The 22,352-nt window shown below is 42.1% G+C and overlaps 1 protein-coding gene across 8 annotated transcripts in view; it reads right to left on the bottom strand.

Annotated features, from left to right (window-relative positions):
* The window catches only part of NRXN3 (neurexin 3), a 1,036,119-nt gene that overhangs the window by 352,993 nt on the left and 660,774 nt on the right, over nucleotides 1-22,352 (bottom strand). The gene's annotated exons all lie outside the window — the stretch shown is intronic.

The following is a 22,352-nucleotide window of genomic DNA, read 5'->3' as shown; positions in this document are numbered from 1 at the left end:
GTTCTAGAACAGCAGTGTTAGGAAAACTCCACACCCAAAATCACTTAAAACTAAGTGGTGTGAGGTCGACATCAATGTATTGCCACTGCACAGAACCTCCCCCGGTGGGGAAAGTGCAGTTTACAAGAACTTGGCACTTCCAAATCAAAGAGCAGCATAGTGCCCACTTCTCCCCCATATTTTTGGTCTCAGACTCACAATGTAGAGGCCACAGAATAGTACTTCTTGACCCCTCTGTACACAAAGCTTGTTCATCACAATGATCAGGCACATGCTTTTTATTTATTGGCTAGATCCTGTCAGTCAAGCTCTTGGTGTCACAGAAATGAGATACAATACAGCTGCTCTATCTAGCTAAGGTACTTCTAGAGTGCCAATCAATGTAGTTATCTAGGAAATGTATCATCAGGATATTAAAGCTGGTTATAGTTCCCCAAGTGTTGTGGTGGGTTACTCAATTTGAGATTAAAGGTATAAATCCAAAAATAGAAGGATCCATAACAGGAGGACTTTGCCACTGCTAACACTTACATATGGCTCCGTGTAGTAAACCTGGGATGTGCCATAGCTCCTGGATTCCATTTGTTCTGCTATAGAATTGTTTTGTGCACCTGGATGAAATGCTTCTTTTCTCTAGGCCTCGATAATCTTATGACACTCAGTTTCCTTACGAAACTCAATTTTTAATGAAATGGAATTAATTATATTGTCCTATTTCGGTGGGGTAGTTTTAGCTGGCTCTAGATATGTAAACAGCTGTGAAATTACAAACAATAATTTATCTCATTTGCACTTGCTTACAGCTATACTGTTGTAACTTTTTGTATGCTCCTACATATTTCTGATCTGTAAGTGGAGACACGAATCAGGATTTTAACCTGCCACTCATCACACAATAAAGTACGAGTCACTCACCTCTTCTATCTAGAAGAAAATTCTAGCAACCATATATAATTTTGAAGTACCAAATAAGCTTCACTGCTTGACCTAAGTCTCGCAAATCTTCACGCCATGACACCATACTAAAGGACTACCAGCTGAATGAGTAGCAAAAAAATGAAAATCCCTTAGCAGTTAAATACGAGACTTGTTCAAATACCAATAAGAGAAACATTTTTCAAGTGGTATGGAAAATAAATTAGAAACATGTCAGCCCCATTTAGATGTATGTGAAACACCCCTTTTTATCACATTTAAAACATGTGGGAAACACTGATGATACAGGGTTAAACTGGTCTCTGGCAGAATTAAAGCAGATTCCAAGGGTGACCCTGCAGACAGGAGTTCCCTGAGCCCTGCTCCATGGCTCAGAGCTGCCTGGGGCAGGTGAGGAGCAGCCCCTTCCTTCCCTCTTCTGCTGCTCCAAGCCCTGCAGCCTTACAAGGACTCTTGCTTTCTCATCTCTTGTTGTGCTCTACAGCCCTAAAGAAAACATTACCTGTGCTCTCCCTCCCCTGCAAATACACGGAGCATTAGCTTTGCTACAGAAAAAATCACTGCTACCCTAGGCGTGCTAGCAGGAAAGTAACTGAGAGGCACTTGAAAGAAAGAGTTAAATCAATTACAAAAACATGTTCCAAACCCCCTTACCTGAGCTTCAGCTTTCCTCACCCATTTTTTTCCTTCTCAGGCTTTTTCAATATAGAAAAAAATTGTGTACAAAAAAGAAAAAAGCCAGCTACCTCAGCAGGAGCTACATGCTGATTAGAAAAGTTTTGCTTTGGGGGGTACAGGTTTGGGGGTGGGAGGAAATGAAGCAAATAAATGGTATTAATCTTTTAAACCTGAGAGTTTTAGCTACTGCATTAAAAAGTTGGCAGTGGTATCTTCTAATCCCAAAGCCCGAGTGCAGCATATTATCCAGCAGACTGCATTCCCACACTTGACACCTCCCTAAAAGCTTTCCCACATGTGTGCCAGTTTTATCAGCTACCTGAAGGACTAAAAGAGAACTCGCTCACTAATTCCCAACCTCAGAGCAATCCTGCTCTGTTCTTTGAATGGCAGGGTGAATAGGGCACTATCTTTAGAAAGCCTTTGCTTGTTCAGTTATACCACCTTGCTTCCCTATTAGCCCTGAGCCCAAACCATACTACTTAGTAGAAGCATCAAAAGCATTCAGTGGTGGTCTAATTCTGCTCTCCCTGCTTTGCCCTGAGGTATGACTGCCTCTGCTGTGGACCCTGAAAGCTGATGAGCAGTTCACAAAACATGATCAAACAGTGCAGTCCAAGGCATAAAGAAAAAGTCAGTATCCAAGTTAGCCTGCATGAAGAATTTAAAGAGTCAGGATAAAAATAACTGAATTGGGACACAGCCAGAAATGAGGATTAACACTAGACAACATCAGTGACAATGAGTGATGAGGATTCCCAGTTGCATGTCTAATAGTAAAAACATCTCCACAAGTAACAACCTCCCCCCTAGCCCCAAGAAGAGTAAGCTCAGTGCTGAGACACCAGAACTGCCATTTCAAATGAAATCTAGGTCCACATAGTCCAGTATGTGCCTTGACAGTAGCCAGTGTCATACCCCACAGTAATGGACAGCAAACCCTCTGTAAGAGGGACTTGATGTAGTCTAGTAGAACAACTGATATAGTTGGAAGAAACAGGCAAGGTTTCAGACACAACATCTTTTCCAGGTTAAAAAAATAGTCTGTTATACTCCAGTTTTATCAGCTGATTTACTAACCTTGCTTCATCTACACACTAACATCTTTATAGCCACAACAACACTATTAACTACAATCTGCTCTAGTAAGTTTTGGGAAGATGTGCTCCTGCACCTCCTAGGTCTCATCTTCATTTCTAGGGATAAGCCTTGAAACAGCAGGCTTCTTCCTAGCAATGAAAGACCTGTCATGCTGCTTTGTCAATGGCCCCCCTGTGCAGCACAGCCTCCCCAACACCATGCTGAATCATCTTCTTGGTCCTACACCAGAGGGATAAGGAAACACCACCCAGTTAAAAGTAGAATTTGACAGATTTAGTATAATTAATATTGATGTTTAATGATTCTAGGTCCCCTGCTCCTTTGTGAGTTCTTCCATAAATGCAATATTTCTCCAGGTCTGCAAGGAACATGATACCTGTCCTTTTATCTTGTCCTCTTTCAAGTTATAAGATTTCATATTAAGATTTGGGGGGAGGGACAAACTGGTTGGACTTTTGGTGTAGCATTATAATGTACTGAATGTATTATTTTTCCAAATCACAGCTTCCCTTGGATTCTGTCACAGAAAGGCTGACACACCGGATGGACCAGGGAAGGAATTAGATCATATGCAATCTGTTACTCTCTCTTTTTTTTAAGACACCTGAAGCAGATAAAAAACAGAGAGGGGGTGTCAGATCTCCACTGGATATAAGCTGGCATAGCTCTGCTACAGTCACTGAGTAGAATGAGTCAATACATTGATAACTACTGAGAAGTTATCCTCTGTATCTTAAATTATAAACACCAGAGTCAACAAGAAGTAAAAGGGAAAGGGGCTTTCACCTCCTCTGTTCAGATCTCCAACCTAATGAATGTATGACTTCCCTAACACACACACTTGCTAAAATGAGCCTGGCTGAGTCAGAGAGGCACTGCGGCACCCATCTGCCCCTGCCGATCACCCTCCCTCTCTGAACACCCACCTTCCGCCCCAGAATACGCCTTGCTCTGCTGCCACACTCCTGTGTTGGGCAAAAAGTCCCCTGCGCCAGAAGAAGAAATAAAAATAACAGCCTAAGCAGGCTTCTAAAAGTCAATTATCTACCTGCATTTTTTTATTTGCAAGTAAAATGGTCCACATTCTGCTATTACTCACACTCTCGTAAACCTGGAAGACTGCTGTTGAAGACAAGAGAACAGAACTAGGATCAGAACCAGTACTCTCCTGTTGTATTTGAACTTACAGCATATTTGCGTGGTATGCAATGTGCAGTCTCACTTTTTCTTGTGTACATTGTACTAGATAGTGAACACATTATTTAACTTTGGGAAACATCACAACTTTTCTTCATTAACTATTTTATCAACATCATCCTCTGCGAAGCCAATACATAGCTCCTTGCTCAGACAGAAGTGTCCAAAAACCAGATTTAGAGGAAACCATACTCAAGTGGTACTCTGCGTGGCTGTTAGATGATGAGAAAAATCCTATCGTATTTACACATACAACAGCTGAGAAACTGACAGTGCCGGGTATCTGCGGAGGTACCTTACACAACTTTTTGAACAGCACTCTTTCTCCTAACTGCAGGAGCCAGTTAAAAAGACAATTCCCGTGCTCTGAAAGGCTGAGGTTTGCAGCCTGCAATGCAGGATGAAGAACAGCAGCAGCGCTGTCCTCCTCGGATCCCAACACAAACCATAGAGCATAGGCAGGACCTCCACTGCCCTCCACTGTGGAGTGCAGCTTTCCAAATTTGGTCCATCAGGTGCAGTATTTGGCCTCATAATCTCTCCCCAGCACTGGCAGACACTTATGAACCAGACTGGAGAAACTTTGGGAGTTCTCAGCTGTGTCATACAGCAAGAGAAATAATCCAAAGGATTGGACTCCCTGAAAATCTCTGGCATGGATGTGGCTATTTCTAAAAACAGAGTGGACTGCAGTCAACAGCCTTTGGGGATTTCTGCTGGGTTGGGAAAGTTTAATAAGCAGACATGTTGGGCAAAGGATTAAAACACTTCCCTATTACATGTCAGAAATAAACACAAGGCGATTCAACTCTATCCACTTAATGTCTTCTTGTTCCTGTCAGACCTGTAAATGCTACTGACCATCACCCAGAGGTGTGCTTCTTTAGGATAAGCATTTTTCCCATCCAAGGGAGGTTCCTCACAGATTTGAAGGACAACCCTGTCCCTCCTCCCCTCCCAGCCTCTGCTTCCTTTAGCAGTGTTCTGGTGCAGATTTTCTTAGATAATACAGTTGCTTTAATGTTTTCAAACTAAAGACTTCTTCAATTGAAAAATGGTCTTTTAAGAAACTGCAACATTTTACTTTTCAACATTTTTCATTTTTGCAACATTTTAAATGCTAATTCTTTTATCAAAAATGTTACTGGAACTGTTATCAAAATGGTTATAACTGTAGTAAAAGCCCTTAGAACATGAAAAACAAATCCATTTTGAACACTGTGAAACAGAAAAAGCATCAAAACCTCCATATTTAAAGGATAAGTTGAAAAATATTTTCCAGCCCAGCTCTTTAAAAGGCAGGCAGTTAACCCACTCCTTGCTGTGCTCTCTCCCTCTCCTCTCTTCTCTGCAAATGCAAGCACTGAAATGAGGCTGGCATTCATTCCCTTTCAACGTGGACACAACAAAGACTGACTTTTCCACAGTGTACCTACCTATGAACCTACCAACCAGTGTTTCTAGGGAGCTACTCACATGCCCACAATTCCATGTACAAATAAGGAACTATACAGCTTAAGGACACTCTGAATGGACTGCTTTACAGAGGCACACTTTGCAGGAAGAGACAGAAAGCTAAGTGGTCCTGACCACATGCATACAGCCACATGCATGCATCAGTGATAACTGCTTGGTTGTCTCCCCAGAGCTATTTAAGCTGTAGGAAGTAAGCCCAATGAATAGGATTTAGGGATCCTACTCACCTTTTACCTCTAAAATGCCAGTGATACGTAATACCTGTATGGGAAATCAACAAAAACAAAATGGGAGAAAGTAAAACCTTTCTTGAGTCAAGAATTAAGAGTAAGAGTAATTTAATGGTGCACAGCTGTCACAAAAGCCACTGCACTCTGATCCTTCCTCTCCTTCTTGTTTAAATGTTCTCTGGGAGCACAGCCTTATAGAGGTTCAGTGTAACAACTAAAAAGGTTGTCACATTTAATGGAGCCAGTGATGGCTAAATCTCAATCCCTGGTTAATCATTTGCTCTTGCCAGCATGGTAAAGCTGAGCATTCCAAATCTCCAGGACAGTTGCGTTAATGGAATAAGCAAAAAAGTCAAGTGAGATGCTATCTGAGCCTGCCTGATGAGATTCCAGTTTGCAGGCAACCCTGGCTTATTTTAGATGATGAACTATCTGAGATAAACAGAACGCATCAAGTCTGTTTCCCCAAGACCTTGACTTGCTCATGGTAGGGGAATATGAATTACATCTAGGCAGCTCAATATAGATTAAATAAGGAACTGGATAAGATCACGGTGTTAACAAATACCCACTTTAAAAGTATCCCCTAGTCCAATAACCACGTAATGCAAAGGATTAAGCTTCTTGTATGCATTATTTTAGGACAGGTAAATTAAGGGTAAAATCAAGGACTCTGTTCTAAATGTAATGTGTATATGCAGATATACGTCATTCTATGTGTACACTTACAATAATACTTGACTTTTACATAATCAAAAACTATTATGTATCTCAAAATGCTTTACAAAGCTGGGTCACTATCGTAATTCCCACACATAGGAGGAAACTGCAGTAAGTAGCTTACATAATTTGGCTAAGATTATGGAACCAGAAAATGGAAGACCCAGAAACAGATTCTCAGACCCTGCTCTCCTCCAGATTCACAAACACACAGCTATGTATCAATGATGTTAGCAGGAAAAAGTTTGGTAAGAAAGACATAGACAGAAATCTTGTAAAATGAAGACTAAATGTTGTTCCGCACATCTGTGATCTCATCAAAATTATATATTCCATTTGATAACTGCCACTGAGAAATAAATTTTAAAACATCTAGTTTAGGTATGCAAATCCATAATGTGTAGAGACATGCAAGAATTATTCATTTATGCAAATGTGACTGTATTATATGTGCCTGAACAAGGTATTGTAATGTATCACATTAACATATCGTATTGTTTATCCCAAACAATGTATTGCCTAACCAGCACATTGTTTGGGCTTTAAATTTATCTAGTTTTAAACACCGAGAAAATATGGTATGGCACCTAGCCGTGAAGGTGGGATTGAGCCATGTTTCAGACTTGCTCTAGTAGCAGGTTACAGACTGAAATTCCTTGGTGCAGAATTAGTGCAGAAGTTCACAATGACATATTTTCAGAATCAACAATATTTTAAGAAGTCCACAACCACAGCCTGGCTTGGAAAAACCTACAGGAGTGGGTTCATTCCACAGTAGTGGTTAAAAGAATACCATAACCTTATCACTGATGCATGACACCGCTCCATCATCTTTGAATGATTTTTCTCAGAATCCCACTGATACCAATTTCAATTTAAAAATTTTTCTTCAATTAAAATCCCAGTCACAGAGTCATAATACAACAAACATCCAATGTTACGGCTAAAAACTTGAAAAGATAGCATGGTTAAGAATATTCGCTTCCAGAGCCCCAGTCACCTACAGCTAAGATCCAGAAATATTTCTCATCCCTCCTGCTGTTCAAGCCACGCTGTATCAAGTAAGGGAGAAATAACAGCAACTATTTTGGGAGCTTTCTAAATGGATTAATGCTCATGTAACCCGGGCTTTCAGAATGGTTCTAATGGCACAGATGTGAGTTTTTGTGTGCATTTGTGTCCAAATCTTTTTATGACTAGCATTGGTTGAGAATTTTCCACTGAAGGGTAATTCATCAGAAGTAAACTATTTATAGGAATTATTCTATATTCAGATTTAAACAAGTTTAGGCATTTAACAATAAGGCTTCAAGTTTCATTAAAAACATGTTTTGTTTGGAAAGCTTAATAAATAAATATTTAATGAGGTTTAAAAATGTCAAAGATTGAAACTCTTGTAATGTTGTTATACCCAAGATGAAAGGATATAAATGAGCAAGATTTGCCTTTAGTAGAGCAACCGGTATAGAAGGATAAAATGCAAAACATAAGAACATAAACCCTATTTAGATCTAAAAGTGTAACAGCAGCTTTCAAAGCTACGTGCAGGTTTAGACTAATAGCTCTGAATTTAACATTGTTATCTAATAAATTAGTCAATTTGAGGGAACAGGTTACTGCTACCTGTAGATCCGTGGGGAGTAGTACTAGCAATAGTAATGTGCTCTCTCCCTCAGTGGGACAAAGAGAAGACTAATTACTGCCTATAGAATGGGAAGGAGTTCACAGGCAGCAGGATATAAGAAGAAATACAACATACTATAAATCAATATTGCTATACTGAGCCCTTGACTTTTAGAGTCTAAGAGTTACAAATTTTAGTTTCTAAGATCTTCCTTTGAAACTGTTTTGAAGGACTCCCTTGAGGATCAGGGCTGATAGGTTAGAGTGGTTATTTGTGAAAAATGTTCTCCCACTGTTAACTGAATGTTTCTATTCACTGAGTGTCTGTGTGAGTTCACCATGTTACACGGCAGGTTTCTGGTCTCACCAGCTTTGGTTCCATGAGGGCCTTTGCAGCACTGAATGAATTTGCAGCATTGGTCCATATTCTGGATCACACATGTGTTAAATCCAAGACTTTGGATGGTTTTATTGTGAATGACTTTTTACTGTGGTGACTATAAAAAACAGGCCATCTGTGGCTTGGTTTTATTGAATGAATTTTGTTTCTGATGACGAATTTGGCCAGGTTGTAGCAGAAGTAGTCTGAGGGCTACAGGCATTTTAGGGAAGGAATGAGTTTTTGGAAAACATCTTTTAATTAGGTTATTTTTTCCTATACAAGTTTAATGGTTTTCTGTTTAAGTTCCTGAATACGGTGTTGTCATAAGAAAATGTATACAATGGGTGTGTTTGTGCACAGAGTAAGGGTTGTATTATTGTCATTTTTCATCAGGTGCTTGGATGTTTCACATAAAGGTATGATCTATCTCCCTTGAGCAGTAGCTATTGAAAGAAAATACCTGAACTGACCCTCTCTGAATTCCTTGGAATAGCCAGCTCAGCATTTTCAACATTTTGGGGTTTTGTCCTATATCACAGATCAAAAAAAAAAAAAAAAAATCTTGAATAACCTAGATGGGACAGCTCTTCATTCTCTGTACTCTACTCTACTCACATCATAGGTTACAACAGAGGGAAGTCCTTTCTGCCCAGGCCTTAAGTCGTCCGTCTTCCCTTTTCTGCCACTGAGTCTGCCAACTGCTAGACAAATACAAGAGATTAATAAAGATTTTCATCCAAGGTTGGCACAACGTACATGAATGCTCTGCACACCACCACAGCTGAGGCTGAAACTGGGATCCAACTTTGAAGCTACTTTTTTAGATATGCAGGTACAGACCGTGCCAGCAAGTGACCTCTAGCCAGCTGAGAGCATGGTGCCAGCACAATAGACTGTCTTGATATCAAATGCCTTCTGGTCTGTAACGGCAAAAGTAAGATCAGGCTAGTTATGCCTCCCAAGCCTCTAGGAAATAAGCAAGTATTTCAACCCACCATTACCACCTGGGAGTTTAGAGCACACAGAGGTGAAGTTCTGATTTGTCTAGAGCTATTGCAGAAGGCAGAGTCAAAACAGAACCCACATCCAGAAGTTGTTGCTTCCATATTCCTTGCTTAGACCACTCTGCCTCTTTCCCTGTGGGATATTCTTATCTGAAAGCTGCTCTTTTGGAGGCTTACATTAGTTTAGATGAAAACACTGAATAAAAAGGACTTACTTCCACGTGCCATAGAGTACAACCAAAACACTGTGAGTACATGGCAGCTGCTGTTTGAAAGTGGACACAACAGGCTTAATGTCTATGCAGTTTGGAGACAGAAGAGAAAACATTTCTAGCAGCATTTAGCATGGCTGAGGTTGTTTTTACTACACACAAATCCAGCTTTTCTTCAAAGCAATGCATAGTCTCTCTCTCACACATGCATTGTATTTCCAGTCCTCAGAAGTCCCTGATGCAGTTACTATTAGGAAGAGAAAGAGGTATGGCTGCCATATACACATATTTCCCAAACATATCTTATTCTTCTACCTGGAAATTTCATCTGAGGAAGGTGGAGGGTTGCATGCATGTGTCTGGCACTTCTGGACATCCAGTTTTCCAGTGCTTATGCACAGGTCAGTGCTATAATGCATGTGCAGTGAGACAAATATTCCAGGAAGACCTGATGTACATGCACTGTACCAACAATCTGCCCACAAATAGTAAATCATAAGTATTTGAGACACATTAGACTTGAGGTACATGAATGGATTAACCATGATGGTCAATGCTTGTTGGTAGTGTCAGACTAACTATGCATGTGCCTCCTTACCCTGTGCACGTATTTCTGTGAGGAAATCCTAGACAGAAACATAGCCATGCCACCAAGTAAAAGCAATGTGAAAGGTGCAGTGGACCAGACGTCACCAGTGCCAGGTTGTACTGTCAGGTTTGACTTTATGCACAGCTGCATTCAGATATCCTAAACTCTATTAACCTCTGAAGCCTATTAATTAGGCACCCTGATGGCCTGGAGTGAAGTGACAGAAAACAGTAAATCTGGGGACTTCAGCAGAACTTGGGCTGTTTAAATTTGGCAACTCAGCAAACTGCTTTCCCTCTCAATGTCCCATTTTCTCATCTCAGAACAAGAAATACAAAAACTGGTTGCTTGCCCTCTATCAGTGCTGTGATGCTCTAAGAAGCTACATAAAATGCTTTGAGATAGCAATGTAAAAATAGCTAAGCAAAAAGTTAGCATAAAAACCAGACTTTATTAATAAAAAATGGCATGTGAAATTATTATAATTAGGATAAAACTGCAACGAGTCTTCTTTTCAGTTCTTTACAGCATAAGGTGATCACCATTTGTGAGGTCAAGGAAAAAAAACACAACCCTCCCTTGGGATATACAATTAAACATATCAAAGAGGTTATTTGCGTCCATCTGTAGCATCTGGCACTGGCCACAGCCAGAGACAGAACACCAGACCAGATGGACCAATGTGTATGGAAATTCTTATCATCTTCTGTGATTAATTTCTTCCTTCAGGTTGGGTATCTCTCTTCTAATTGTGTATCAACATCTAACCAAAATTGGTGCTGACATATCATTGACTGTACCGTGAGTTTAACTGCAGCTCAGCATTCTGGGAGTTTTGTCCGTTGCTTATGTCAACTTTAATGCAGGATTTCTTTACCAGTGAATTTCTACATTCACTCATATGTTTTCCAAGCCTTGTCCTCAGAGATTACCAACAGAATCCATGACTCAACTGTAATCTGAACCAAAAATCTTTTTTAGTTCCTGAATCTTTGCTACTGTAAGACTAGCCTACAAGACTGTAGACTAGAAGACTCCAAATGATTTTCTAATAACAGTCTTGTCTGTGAATGGCAGGATCCTAAAACCTTGCCACAAATTCTTCTGGAATGACTGTACTGTTTTTCTGATTCGAGACATGCAGAGCAAGGATGATGTAAACAGCAGAGAACAGAAATCTCGTCTTTTACCAGAGCCATCCACTGCATTTTGGGGGTTTTTGTTTCAGAATCATATAAATAATAATAATTATTTCATTTTATAATTATTTTATTTATAAATAATTTAGTTTATAAATAATTAGAAACCATTAGCACTGTACCATAAACTGATGACACTGCATTGTCATCACATCAGGGACTCTGTTGTCATATTTTAAACTTCTTGACTAACTGGGACATCTGTAAACACAGTTGAGTTCAGCAATATGAAGGCCAGGGACTGAATCAACCTCTCTATAAGGTGCCCTTGAACCCAGAAAGCGTCCAGAAAGGGTTGCTGGAGGAGGAAGGGTTGCTGTAGGATGGTCGCTCAGGCTGTGAAATGGGATAAAAGAAGAAACAATGAGCTCCTGCAGATAAGACTGCTTTGTCTTTATTCAGTATTCAGAGGGAAGTAGTCTCCACACACAGCCCCTAGCCCTTTCTTGAATTTGAACTCGGCTTCCCTATGGATATGAATTAAGCACAATCCTAAACCTCAGCAGAAATGAAAAAACCAGATACAGCTTCTGAAAAGAAGCAAGCTTCCCTGAGAAGAAATACTACACATATCCCTATGTACACATGCCGGGGTGCCCCGACAAAAATGCCTGCTATTCAGACACTGCATTTGAACAAACTGCTCCTCTTTGTCTCTTGTCATGTAACAGCGGAGCACAGACAGGGCAAGCACACACCCCAAGGCATCAGTGCAGACTGCAGTACAGCCCAGCCTTTACCTGGGCCTGCACCAATGACCTTCTTAGTAATAAAAATAAAGCACTGCATAGCTCTTCCCATGCTGAGTAACAGCAGAATCTACCCTTTCTCCCTCCACAGAAAATAATTTCTTAAAAAGTGCCTTGACTATTTAGGCTGGTAGGTAATAACCTAAATGTATTAATGTCTTGTTCTAGATATTGGCAGTAAGACTTCCAAGAACACAGGCAATGGTAAAAAAAACCAAAAAAAACCAAAAAAAAAAAAAAAAAGAAAAGATAAATGAGTGTTTCAATCACAGTAACTGCATTTGTAAAAACATATGGAATACTCTGAAGTCTCAGTCCAAGGTCAAACAAGTATGTGACTAAAAGACCACTGTAAATTGCAGCATGGTGCTCTGGTGGGCAACTTGCAGACTCTACAGCCTTCCTCAGAGCACCCCGAACCTCCTCATCTCAGATCAAGAGAACCTAACAGGGCAGCCCTGCTGCTGAGCTCTGATACTGCTCCTTCCTTTCCTGTTTCTTTAGTGTATTTTTTCCTCCAGCTTCAAATTGTCTATATCTTTTGTTGAGAACTGCTTGGTTTTTTAATGGTTCCTCTGATAATCCTTGCCTCCTTTGCTTCTGATCAAAGAGAAAGAATGGGAATTGTACCCTTGACTGATTTACACTTCAGCTTAATTTCCATCTTCCTCCTCTTTTCTCCCTCCCCTCTTCTTTCCCTCACTAGCTGAAATCACCTCGATAATTTTGTTCACAATTTTTGGTAAAATGAATTGACTGAACAGTTGCAGACAAGATCTAACTTGTGACAGAAGCAGAGAACAGTGAACACAGACACTGAAAGTAGAGGCTGGGGTGATGTGGTCAGCTCTTTGGGTCACTGGTGTAAAAATCCCCCCAGATTTCTGGAATCAGCGAAGAGACACGCATGCCCGTAATGCTCCTTGAAGCAGTAAATGAAACCATCACCAGCAGCAGAGAATCACTCACTCTCAGAAAGAAATGACTGAAACAAAACACTGCATTTAACCACGCAGCCCAGGCATTCCCTGTTTTTCTGCCACTGTATTCTCAGGATGAAGATCAATATCTCTTTGCAGAACTGGCTGCATAAAAAGGTACCAATCCTTCACAGGGCATTACAAGGATTCATCCAAAGACAGTATCAGGATCCATAGCGCTGTGATGGTCCCTAAATTCAAAGGACCAAATATTCTGGCTGAAGTTTGGAAATATCTTTCCAGTATGTTGGGAAAGAACAATCGCAATATAGTGCTTTTCCTTTCAGATAGGTTATGTCAGGATCTAAAGAGATTTTAAACAGTCATCACATTTCTGCACTACAGCATAGAGAAACTGAAACACCTGGCAATGATGTGCCCTTAAAATTCACCAGCCAGTATGTCAAGGTAAGCCAGTGGCAGAGCTAGGGAAAAAGTTTGGGGGTTCTTGACCTCAGTTCTGTTCTGTGCTGCTGCTGAGGAAAAACCTCCTCAGCACTGCCCTTTGCCATGGGGGATATGGCTTCACTGACATCAATGGCAGAAATTCTCACCAAGGAATGCACAAAAGGCTCAACGTTTTCACCATTTCTGTAAGTCAGTGATCAGGTATTAACTAGTCCAGTAGGGGAAGCTGCTCATTTTGCCAGTGTATATTTTCCTAATGACTGGGCCAGGAAAAGTAGCCTGAGTCTACAGCTCGTTAAGTAGAAACCAGCCTGTCTGGAGTAACAATTACCTGAACCAAAAAAAGCTTAGATATACACTACTGGCATTCATCTGAGCAGAATTTGCTACCTGATCTTCAGTTACAAGACATATTCTTTTTTTCCTAAGCCAATACACATCAACTCTGGAGGACAGGCACCCCCATCACCTTACTCTGTTCCAGGCTACTGCAAGCCTGGTGTACTTGTAGTGCCTAATGTCAGAAAAGCAAGTCACCAGGTAAAGGGATGCTTGCAAGGCACAGACATTTTTTCTCTAGATTCTCCAAGGAAAAAAAAAAAAAACCCACTGAAAAGAAGATCGTAGCAATTCTCTGCTCTGTTTCTCTTCCTCAAGCCTGTATAAGGTGCTGAATACTTTTCTCAAGGAAAATTAATTTCTTTGCCTTTTCCTTGCCTCTAATGAACTGTCTCTAAATGCATGAGGGCACAGGAAGGAGAGCAGACTCCATGGTGAGATAATAAAAAGTGAAAAGGCATTCAAAGCCATCAGTATCTTGCAAACCGACACTGACAGAAATATGCTGGACTGCAGACAGGGGAGCAAGATCAAGGAAACTTGGAATAGCTTCGGCGTTCATTACTTAACTGCAAAGAAAAGATGATATTGGGGACCAGGGGGTTCTCCTGCAGTCCTGCAGAGAGGTTATGGAAGCGGATGACTAGATGTTGGCCACATAAACTTAAGATATCTCTAGGTCCTGTCCAGGCCATTCCTCAACACTGCACTCAGTGAACATCAGTGAACGACAAACTCTTCTGTGAAAGCCCGGGACATCATAATGATCAGTAGCATAATCAGAATGTGAGAAAAGCTAAGATGGGCTACCATTGGACAAGTAAATCACAAAGAACAAAGGAAAGAGGAAAATCTCGTTTTTTACCTACTGTTTCCACTTTCACCTCAGCAGATACTAAAAGACCCACAATGCTTGTAGGGCAGAAAATGTGTCTATATAACTACAAGCTCTAATAGTCTTTGGAGTGAAACTGTCTCAGATGATCACCAAAACTCAGGGAAGTTACAAAAGATGAAGTACAAGAAACTCAGAAGTTTTAATGCAATAAACACAGAGATTCCTGAGCGTTCAACCAGACAGTGAGAATCTTTCCAGAGTAGACAGCCACATGGAGACCTTGGCAGAACCCATTTTCTATGTATAGTCCAGGCAGCGTAATAACTGAATCCGAATGAATCAGGCCTTCTTTTTTATTATTGTTTTCTTTGAAAACACTTGCATTTCTTCAATAATTTCAGGTCAATTCTTGTTTTAGTCAAACATGCTCACTTGCCCCGCAGAATGCAGGCAGATCTCAAACCATCTTGTAACATTTGCTAGCACATGTACATGCTTAAGAAGCCAGTTTTCCTACTTGACAAAATGAGCAGTGCTGAAAGTTTACATTTTTAACAAAACACTCTCTAAAGCCATTGTTATGTATGTTAATGACCAGTGTGCTTGACACACAGTTGCTACCATGTGTTCTCTCTCTTAACCACCCCGTAACTGCCTTCCCAGCACTATTTGGGAAATTTCCATACTCTGCACCTTTGCCCTCATGCTATGGTTTGAAGCCTTTCACCAGCAGTGGAGGACATTTGTGCACTGAAACATCTGTTAGCTGAAACAGCAAACCTGCAAAAACAGCTAGATAGAAACATTTCCAGACATCATCCCTGTAGCATCTCCGCTGGCTGGGGTCATTAAGCAAACCAGCTGGAGCAGGAGCATCAGGCTGCTGTAACTGGAGGATCCAGCTGTGACAGGGAGTCATGAAAACCCTCGCTGGGCAGTGCAGCAGATGAGAAGGAAGCAAAGGTTCACTAAAACCCATCCAGACAATCAGCTGATGTCATCCAACATGATATTAAAGATCAAACTGTTGGAAAAAAAAATCAAACTTCACCTCCTCTCCCCTTCCAATACTTTGATCTGCTTAATGTAGATATGGTGAATTTGTTCTAAATTCAAAACTATGTTCCAAGGATAGCATGGAGACAGATTTATTCTCTAGATATAAATGGAGCCTGTCCTGTTGACTGAACAGGTGAGTCAGCCTGATGGTACTTTTTTCCTGAGCCCTCTAGAAAACAAAGTCTTCCCTGATTCTTTACCACGTGGCATTCACAGAATAAGTGAAGGGTCTTTTTTTAGCAACATCTTACGTCTTTCTGATTCATTCACCCTGTCCCTTGAGCTTCTGCAAACACAAGGCCCTCTACAGACTGTGAAATACTTTCCACTCTCCTGTTCTCCATCATCAAGAATGCAAAGAGATGAAAGGTGCAAAACTAAGAGATGATAAAGTAAACCTTAGCACTGTATCAATTTAGTAATGTCCTTTATCAGCCTGCTATTCATGCTTAGCAACCACTATAGCTCACACCAACTTCATTTTCATTTTAATACACCATACAGAAAAGCAGACTAAATATACATCCCCAGATCTAAAGCATATAATCTGTAAACTACAGGAACAGGCAGATCATTTCCATTAGTTTCTTATGTAGCAAAAACCACAATTTACACCCAAAGCATATAATTATATTCAAATTCTAAAAGACAGTGTCGGAAGTACTTTAAATTCATAGTTTGGAGGAAAGTCACTCAGGGGTATAAGTAGTTATATTTTAATGTGCAAAAAGAACACACACACACACACACACACACACACACCTCTGTGAAGTAATCTGTGAGAGTGGCAGGGGAGCCATGCTGAATTGCAGGCCCCTGGCTCCTGCAGCTGCCTGGAATTCGGCCCAGCCAGCACTCCAGCCAAAATGCTCTCCTGCTCCTTTGGAAACACCAGTGCTGGCATTTGGAACCAGAGCCTGCCCAAGCTTTAAAGCCATGAGGGAAAATACTACTGGGATCTATGGCCAGAATTTGAAGGCTTCTTGCTTGTCCTTCAAGGAGAGATCGAAGCAGGCTGCTTTTTTAAGTTGTTCTGACATCTAAAGCCCAAGAGAACTATTGGGATTTCATACCCTTCTGTGGCTCCCTGTCAGGGATCTCAAAGCACACAGGTGCACCAGGACTGCTTACCTCACCTAGGAGATAAACGGTTTTCTCTTAATTTCACAGATGAAGAAAACAAGTCAGAAAGAAAGGTAATGTTTCACCAAGGTCATACAACAAATCGGAACCGTTGGTCAACAGCGTGTCATCTGGTGTGCAGAGGTTACACAGAAGACATGAAAACCACCTTTTTCTCTCTAGTGCACATGACCTTTCCTAGTCATAAAAGCGCACAGAACAACAGAAATGCAAAACCAAAAAACATCTGCCAACCAGCACAGGACTGTCATTCAGAGCAACTACACAGAGCGCCAGTCTTCTTAAGGCACAGCACATGAAAATAGAGAAAATAGAAGAATAGTAATCCTGAGTACTTCCCAGACAAAACTTCTGTTCCTTGCACTTAGAAGCTCCAGCTCTTTATTTGGTTACCCTCTGTATGGCAAACCATGGAACTTCCCTACCGCCAGCTGGAGACAACCCTGTCCTTGTCAGTATTCCCACCTTAGAGGACCTAGGTACCTTTCCCTGTTTCCAGTAAGACTTATGTAAGGAATCGGGAGCTTCCAACAGCACAGTATGTAATAACCCAGTGACTATCGTAACATTGTTCAAGCATGTCTTTCCATACCATGGCAAAAGAAGAGAAAGGAAAAAAAAAAAAAACCCAAGGAAAACTGGCCAGCATCTTTAAGAAAAAAATTCTTCCATTTTTTAAATGTAGAAATATTATTTAAAAAAACCCATTCTCATTCTGCAGCATTCTGACTGCGTAACTTGTGTCATGTAACCCAGTATTCTTTACAACTTCAGTGTCTATACAAAGGATAGAGCAGGATCCTTCATCTGTCTTTGAAATGCAGTCACCTCTGCAGTAGAATGTGGCAGTTGCCTGACAAGTCAGGGCTATATTACCCAAAAGCAGCAACGATAAAGAGTAGAAACCTCTCTCCAGTCTAAATTGCAAAGAAAATATAAGGAGGAAGAAAGCCCTGATCTAGTTCTGACTCAGGACTAGCATTCCCACTTTTGCAAAATCTGCTGTAAGATACTGAGCAAGCACAAAGTAGCTATCAGAAGACTCTTTTTTTTAAACACGTGTCTTAAGAGACTGTACCTTCAGCAGCACGGGTCTGAGCAATGTTTCAAAGAGCACAGAGACATATATTAAAACAGAATGGCAGGGTTCAACAATAACATTTGGTTTCTCATGTTCCAGATCTCACAAGATCACTGGGATCTCCCAAGTACCAGGTGAACCGACTTAAGCTTCAATTTTGCAGATCAACACAAATTATTCCAAGTTGGGAACAGTTAATACTGTGCACAGAATGAGAAGTCAAAGCAACTGATCAGAAACTGTTTCATATAAAAGTATGCAAAGAATAAGTCAAATAGTAACCTCATTTTGAGGAAACAACCTTTGCATATACCAGAATTTTCCTGTGTTCAACTACCTGACACTGTGCTTCTCAGAAGAGCTACAGAGACTCAGCACGGGGGGGGGGCAAAGCTCAGCTGCAATCACTTAAACAAGACTACAAGGGACCAGTGAATTTGGATGCTTAGATTTCTGGATAGCCAGCTTGAGACAATTTAAGCAGACTTCACCTTTCTTTGAAAATATTAGTCATTGTTAATGTCTCTGAGGAAGGGAATACAAACATACAGAATCACTAGTCTTAGCAAAAAAAAATCAGTCTTAACTGTTGATAGGAGAGTAGAGGCAAGCCACAGAAAAGTAGACAGACTTCTAGCTTTTCACCTTTGCAGAACTTAACTGCAACCCTAATTTCAGCTCTGAATGAAGTTAATTTTACTGGATCACTGACTGCTCTGTATAGAATGATTTTTTTCCCTTTTGTTAAAGATACCAACCTTTGCTCAAAGTAATCTGACGATAGAGGAACAGGGAAGGTCCCATTTGGTACTGGGGAACAGGCAGTGCCAAGGACTGGGAATTAGCTTTCTATATAGAAAAGTCAGGATTGTAGTAACAAAGACACTTGAGATGAGGAATAGGTCACACTGGAGGAGCACTGTGGAGTAGGACGTATGTATTATAACAAGGATACACTGTCATAGCTGTGTGTGGCAAGCTTTGACACGGGTTTGCAGAGTACCTATCTATTTTATGGAAACACTCTCTTGATTTATCCAAGCATTCGTTCTCATTTGCTAATCTTAAAAAAGACATAAGACATGGAAATGCTTCATATAAATGACAGAACTTCTAAGAATTGACTAAGGCCTGAGAGTTACACCTACAAGATCTGGTGACTGCTCGCTGCCAGTCCTCATGACAAACCTTCACTTTTTGCTGTGACTTGTGCAACTAAGCAAGCCTAGTCCCCACAAAGTGAAAATCGAAAGAGAAATGCCCCCACACCCACCGTTGCTCCCATAGCTGCCCCTGCACAGCAGTACTCTGAAGGCTGGGGCAATCTGCACAAGGCATCACACATTGCCTGTGCTCACCCCTGCTCCCCATCTATTAAGGAGGGCCAGAGGAAAAAAAAAGCTGGAGGAGAAAAGGAGAAACCAAATTAATTAATTCATCGCTAAGACAAAACACGCACAAATCTCTTCATTTTATCTGTCAACCAGGGTCATGCATTATTCATCAGCTGAGGTGATGAGAACATGGGAAAAGGGGCTGTGAAGCCACCGCTGCAGGCTCTGGTAAAGCAGCTGACCCAGCAGGGTGCTAAATAGCTAAGGGGAGGCAGGAGGATTCAGCACATGTGGACTTTCAACGGACACAGCTCCAACTTTGTTCCACGGTTAGATTTTTTTCCTCCCTTTGTCCCACAAGCCCTTAATGAAACAAAGAGGAATTGGGGCCTTCCCTTCCTATTGTTATGGGAGAAAGATTCTGCCAGTCTAGGAAGGCCCTCACATGGAAAAAAAGATTTCTTCTGACTTGCTGAATTCTCCTGCCTGGCCAGGCTCACTTCCCTGCTGACAGGGAGGTAAACCTGTTACAAAGACTTTCTCCTTGAGAGGATAAGCTGTGCCAAGTTTTACATTTGCAGGTTGCAGCTCAACTACCAGAAAGCACCAGCTCAATGATTTCAGAATTAACTCTTGTAACACCCACACGGTAACGACCGCCAGATCTGGGCCCGGTTCTGTTCAACTTAAGCTACAAGAAGGTTTTCCACTGATTTTAAAGGAGCACTAAAGACAGACTCCAAACAAGTGTTCACTGCTTGCAAGACATTTACTTTTCCTCTGTGCTGGATACTAATCTGCTTCTTCAAACAGATTGAAATTCACTGGAATGTAGAAGAAAAAGGGAAAATATGGTTAAATATAAGACTGAGTCCTGGTGGTCAGCACTGCGGGACTGGGAGGCAACACAGCAGGGTGGCCAGGACCCTGACCTGATTCCTTCCAAAACCAGTATGAATATATCCACCAAGTAGGGCAGGAGTCAGAATTAATGTTTTATTTCCCACTAGCAAAAAAAAAAAAAAAAAAATTAAAAAATCCCAGGAAACACAGAGCCTCCCTGGGATCTGACTTCTCAACACTGTCACTGATCCAAATTCCAAGGGCCTCTGTCATGCAACAGTGAAAAAAAACATAAAAATAAACCACGTGTGTGTTTATAAGACCAGCTGTCTTTGTGGTCTCTTTTTCCTCTCTCTCTCCCCCTCCTTACTCATGGCCAAAGGGGGTTTCCATGCCAGCTTTGCTACATGGTATGATTAGGAAAGGAAAAAAAATCTCAGGCTGGCTTATGTACCAGCCTGAGCTCCCTGAGCTCTCCATTTCCCTTGCTTCCTTACTGCAATGAGGACACAGAAAGAACGCGGGTCTTGCACTGAAGTTGATAACAGGTTTTGCTCAGGGCTCTTAAATGAAGCTTTGCTGGGCTTTCAGGGCAGATGGAAAAGTCATCAAGGAGAAAAGAACTATCATTTCTTGACCATGAAACAGACTGTGGACTCTCCCGCAGACTACTGCCTGCCTTTTACATCAAGGCTAACCACTATCACATTTTGCGATATTCTTCTCTCCTTTCCTCAGAAGCGACCTGTGAGCCAGACTTTGCTATCCCCTTCCATCATAGAAGCACTCAGCCACAGTCTGTGCAGGACCAGAAGAAGAACCGGTGTCAGAAATGAGGGAGAGGACTACTTGGAAGGAGAGAGGAAGGGAGGGGAGAGCCCTGGGACAGTTGGTTGAAATGCCGCATGACATGGCTGCAGTAGGCACTAGGAGGATGTGCTGGCAGGGCTGTGGCAGGTTTACAGGGATATTGAAACCTAGAGTGTCACAGATAAGCGCTTGGATGACCAGCAGAGCAGTTTGAAGAGTTCAAATGGCACAGCGATGAATGAACCTCCAATTAAGGCTATAGGTACACTGGCAGAGCTGTAGAAGGAGCTCAGTATCACAGGTCTGAGCCGAGGCGCATTGAAGAGGGAACAGGCTCAGGAACAAAGCCAGGAGGCAGATGCTGCGGGTCACAACTAAGCACCAGCAGAGCAGGGCTGCGCTAGCAAGAGGTGCTTTGGCAGAGCTGCTGGAGGGCATGGGAAGAGGGTGGCTGGGAGCACTGCAGGGCAGGTTGCCAGTGCTCTAACACTGTGGGAGGGGGGAGCCCAGGGTGCTGCAGAACAGCACCGTGCTGCAGAGTCGAGGACTCAGGACCGAAATGGCGCTAGGCAAAACGTGTCAAGCTGGAGGTGTGCAGCCAGTTCTGCAGACACAAGTGGCAGTATCCTGGCAGCCTATCAGTCTCCCACTTCCACCCCAAAGTTCACCTCCACCCCAAAAAGCAAGAGAAAGACATTCAGGCCCCCCACAGGAAGGGAACCTGTGCCATGCCAGACATCAAGACCATCTGTTAAGCACCACCCATGTGAAATTCAGTTATGGGTTATTAATCATTAGCAGCAGAAGCCCTGTTATTTGCAGCAATACTCAAGGACCAGGTGAGAGAGTCCCTGTTGTGCTAAAGTGAGGGGTATGAGGGAGTTCCTGCTCCAAAGTCTTTCCAACAGGAATAGCTAAAGGGTGCTAAAGGAAAAGCAGCCTGGGAGGGAGAAGGACAGAGCTGGGTACAAAGGAAGAGACTTTAGGCACCCTTCCAGTATATCACTCCCTTTGCCTAAAAGGTGGCAGAGCAGAGCTGCTGTGGGATTCACACCTTGGCCAGACCTGACCCTGACCTGCAGCCCTGCAGGGAAAGGGCCAGGCTCTGGCCTGCCTGCCTCTCCTGGCTGATGTGGCTTAAGGCAAAAGCCAAGGGACACAAGACAGAGGAGAGGGGAAGGTGGAGATGGGGGGGAGCACCCACGTCAGCCCCAGGCCTAGGCCAACTCCTCTCAGGCTGGGCAGACTCAGGAGAGCTGGGCAAGAAGCAGTGCTGGTCCAGCCGCTGGGCATTGCTCAGCATTTCAGGGACAGGATGCTGGCGGGTCCTCCCGCCCTCCCTTGGCGTCCCTCAGAGCCCCTCTCACCCATCTCCCTTGCTGCCCGAGTCCAAACCCACTCCCTATTATTTCCTGCCCCAG

Source organism: Strix uralensis, chromosome 4 (genome assembly GCF_047716275.1).
Source record: "Strix uralensis isolate ZFMK-TIS-50842 chromosome 4, bStrUra1, whole genome shotgun sequence".
Taxonomy (NCBI): Eukaryota; Metazoa; Chordata; class Aves; order Strigiformes; family Strigidae; genus Strix; species Strix uralensis.
Note: the sequence above shows the minus strand (reverse complement) of the source record. Positions and strands in the feature narration are given on the sequence as shown.